Genomic DNA, 4,437 nt, shown 5'->3' with positions numbered 1-4,437 from the left:
GCGGGAAACACTTCGCATAATTAGTCCAACTCGTGTTCGGGACTACAGGGGTCTAGGACTCTCGGAGCAAGTTTGGCAGAAACGTTGGTTTTATTGGCCAATGTGTAGAGCGGGAATTATTTCTGCATCTAAGATAACTGATTAAAGTTATTATCATAGGTAATTAGCCACTAATTACCTATTAAACACTATTCCTGAGCGTTACTTGTCAGTTTTTGTATTTTTTTTGTGCTGGTATAAAAATAAGTTATCTTTGTTTAAGTAATTAATTATGCAAATTAATTATTAAAGTCAACATCATTTAATGCTTAATTAATTGTACTATATTGTTTGTATGTTTTATTAAATTCATTTATATTTAATTTAATATTTTACAATAGTGAGTATGTCATATTTGCATAAGTACCAGTTATCTGTATCTCTTGAAGCTCCGACCGATCTGTTCCCACGATTCTGCCAAACTTACAAGTATATTCACAGTGCGTGCGAGTATATTCACAGTGCGTGCGAGTCATCTGGTGTGCATTACAAACTGTTTTGATTCTGTGTTTGACTGTCATTTGTGACTTTTGTGAGTGATTCATTTGGGACTTTTAATCTTGGGAGATCGACGCAAAGATCATGGATCTTAGTCAGGTACGTGCTACTTAATAAGAGTATTTGGGTGGTGGTGTACGAATGGTAACATAATATCTTGATATTTTATGGAATACCTTATACATAGTTGTCAAAACGGTCATGAGAGCGGTCAATTACGTCTGTTATTCAGAAATAGGAACGATTGTGTATTAGGTATTCGATTGACTAGCTTTCAATTATGCACTTCTGCAGAGAGACAAAAGGAGTGAGAGAGGTACTAAAGCACGTAAAGCTCTAGTTCAAAATGTACGTTCCTTATCTCGCAGCAGGCCATTGCAATATAATGTACTGCATTTCAACTAAATATTGCATTTCAAGTAAATTAGATAATCGTGAGATAGTGTGATTAAGCTGTAACCGCGTTGAGGGACGACTGCTTCAAGCTCAAAGCTCAATCTCAATATCAATATCTGCCTTGATAAACTGTCACCCAATATTGGGAGAGCTTTTGCAAAAAGAGCTACAATTAAACGTTTGTTGTGTAATATAAAATCATCATTTTAGTTACATCATTACATGTAATAAGCGTGTTATTACTATTACATAATTATTTCAGCAACATTGATGCAATCAATCTTGAATTAGTTTCCCTGTAAGTTTAATTCAAAAGACGATCTTGCGTAAGAACTTACTAGTTCATACTTATTGTGAATATTTGTATATTTTTTTATGATATTGTGTCGTCTCCTCGCATTGAGTACCTGTCACAGGCGCGGCCGGCGCCCGCGCATATCATGTTTGCGCGCGATAACCGCGTTAGCGCCTGAATATTGATTCCTTTCGCAACGTTCCTAGAAAGTGAATTTTATTTGCACTGATAGCAAACCGGGTCACTCCAACTTAAAGTTATGCGGCCCATAACTGGGTCAAATTATTATTTATCGCATTTTTCTGTTTATTTTTGATGGATTATGCGGAGTTACAGGTGGGACTGGGATTTAGTAATATTAATGCTTTAGTTAGGGCTGTCTATTCCATTGCATGCTTTGTAGGGACTCAGTTCAAGTTCGTACTCTATTGTATTTAATACATGAATGCCATGCTATGAGTAATATTAGGCAATCAAATCAAGTAACTAAATAACACAGACAAAACGTTTTACTTCCCATTAAAATTAAAAAAGCTCGGGTTCAGTACTTAAACTTATGCCCCTGGTAGGACTTAACCCTTAAAATAAGCTAGCACTTACTACGCGGATTACTAGTGATGGTAATCTTCTTTTTTTGCATGTCAATCTTGAAAAACAAAAGCTCATAAACTTTGGCATCGGAGTCTGCTAAGCGGACATTTATAATAGACTAGTTTCCTAAAAAAAACTTTTATTCCATCATTTAATTATTATCACAAAATATTGGACAAGTATTTTTTTTGTCAATTAAACAAGTAATTACAAAGATATGATAAGTTCCACGTGACGTCACAAAGTTCTACGCTTTTTAAGCACTTCTTGACGGCACGGGTCTCTTCTTTTGAATTTAGGCGCGCTTTATTTCTTTAAGTTAAAAATACGTGTCGAGTATTTATTAATAAGTTAACTGGCGGACTAAATCAAACTTTTTCTTTTTACCCAGACTTGACTTAAGGTCTTATGTCCCCCAGATGAGGATTTTACCAGGAAACATCCCTATTCTATTAACTAGACAGCATGTTGTTTATGTAAATTCTATCTGGAAATATAACAGTGGGGTCTCTAAATGACTCACATACACATCGATAAAACTAACTGTGGAACTTTAATTGAATTGAATAAAAAGCTACACTATTTCCATGTTGATTTACACACAAACATAATTACTATTATCTATCCGTATTCTAATTACCGGCGTATCATTACCGTTACGATAGCATCTGAGCTAGTTTATGATGTGGCTGTGCGTACGCGCAGTTATTTATGCCTGGTTTCAATAAATTGAATGTTGCACCTGTTATAATCGTATACATTGTTAATAGGAAGTTATGGCTGGTTTAACTTTATAGTATTCAATTAACTAAAGCTGAGTACTTAGTCGTTGATTGAAAACTTGTTGTGTAGTTTTTCTACCCTTTTTTAACTGGCTTCTTGTGCTTGAATATTATAATCACAACGAGAAATTTAATGGTTATTTCATATCTATGATCTACATGTCTAACTGTGCAATTCATTTATTGCATGACCATGTGTTTAGTTACAGGCTGTTAATTTAAGTGAATGTACATAAAATACATCCTGTAGAGCACATGATTGTTGGTTATACTAACTTGTTACCTCTATTGCTTATTATTATTACAAACAAAAACTCTAGAGACCCCACATTCCGAACACCGAATGATTCAAATCTTCTTGAGGGTTTCGTTCGAAAGGCATCGCATTGCTTTGCAACAAAGACATATGATTCATTGATGCTGATTAATCCTAGTTAATCCCCGATGGATTTATTCATTGTATCTCACGTCTGGGCTGTTTCATCTTTGGTATTCGATTCCAATAAAATTGACATTAGTGTACCTACCACTATAAAATTTGGTTCGATTGATCGATTAGGATGTTGGAGTAACGTAACACAAGATTCGATTGCAAAATGAAAATACGTTAAAGCTTTTACTGCAGTCATGGACAAAAGTGACTTTAGATGAAGTAATTGCTTACTTCTGAAATATATTGTGATAACGACGGACAACTAAGGAACCCTACACTGCGCGTGGCACGACACGCACTTGACCAATTTTTTTACTTAAGATTTAACCCAGTTTTCTGGCAAACTCTATTTCTCTATTTCTTGTGGAAAAAAATACGTGATATTTCCCGAGACCCCCCCTCTCCCCCACGTGAGATTTGGTGAGGTTTTTGTTGACCCCCTCCCCCCCCTAAAAGCCTCACGTAATTTATGGACGCCCCCTAAAAACAAATCAAACCTTTGAGATAAGGTTCAATATCGTATGACTTTTGTGTGAGTGTTTCAATTTCAACCATAATAGACCCTAGTTCCCTTTCTCAGGTAGATAGACGGGGCTAGAGGGGGAGGGGGTGCCCATGTGAAGGGACCGCGCGGTCGTCGTACCTACCGTTACCGTCAGCCGTCAGCCCAGCCAGTTGAGCCAGTGTGCATTTACGCTTCACCGCGATCAGTTGTGCCTAAGCTCCCGTGGGCTGAGTGTGAGTTCGTCCTCACTAGTGAGCGCGTTACAAAATGTATGAAAATTGTAGTTAAACGTTCCGCTAGGGACGCTGTACAATCCGTCATTCATTTAATGTCATTTTTTGCGCGCTCACTAGTGAGCGCGTTTGATGTACACTCACACTAGGCCCTCGGAGTGCTTACCAAACCCAGTTTCGCCTTCAAGATCCGACAGTGAACCACAGATGAGACACCAGTCAACCAGTGAGGCAGTGACTGTGTTAGAGTAAGTAACTTAAGTTTGTGTGTTTTCTTTTTTTATTATTTTCTATTGACGTTCATAAGTGCCACTTGTGGTCTAAACTGAATAAATATTTTTTTGATTTGATTTGATTTGTGAATTTGTGACTGACGCTACCCTCGTAGCGTAGCGCCCACGCGCCTTTTGATAACCCAAAATAAACATGGCAACTACAGGCCTACAGCCCAGGACTTTTTTCAACTAACTTTCAATTACCGCTCATGCGCCTTTCAGAAGGCCATATTATTAAACTCTGTCTAGATTTTTGAAATTTCGCGGCTTAGAAAAATAATTTAATTCGATTTCTGAACGAAATATTAGGGAACAGTTTCCGGTATGCTACCATTGGCTGTCACAATTGACAGATGGGATTTTTTGAAAAATGGCCGGCGGTATGGACGG

The 4,437-nt window shown here is 37.2% G+C and overlaps 1 long non-coding RNA gene across 1 annotated transcript; it reads left to right on the top strand.

The window, feature by feature from the left end:
• Positions 1–3,691: 3,691 nt before the first annotated feature.
• Positions 3,692–4,007, top strand: LOC114357288 (uncharacterized). Its single transcript, XR_003656290.1, has 2 exons — positions 3,692–3,808; positions 3,893–4,007. It is a non-coding gene; the product is annotated as an uncharacterized LOC114357288 (long non-coding RNA).
• Positions 4,008–4,437: the final 430 nt, after the last annotated feature.

This window comes from Ostrinia furnacalis, unplaced genomic scaffold, assembly GCF_004193835.3.
Source record: "Ostrinia furnacalis isolate ACB-3 unplaced genomic scaffold, ASM419383v2 OfSCF3121, whole genome shotgun sequence".
In the NCBI taxonomy this organism is placed as follows: Eukaryota; Metazoa; Arthropoda; class Insecta; order Lepidoptera; family Crambidae; genus Ostrinia; species Ostrinia furnacalis.
Note: the sequence above shows the minus strand (reverse complement) of the source record. Positions and strands in the feature narration are given on the sequence as shown.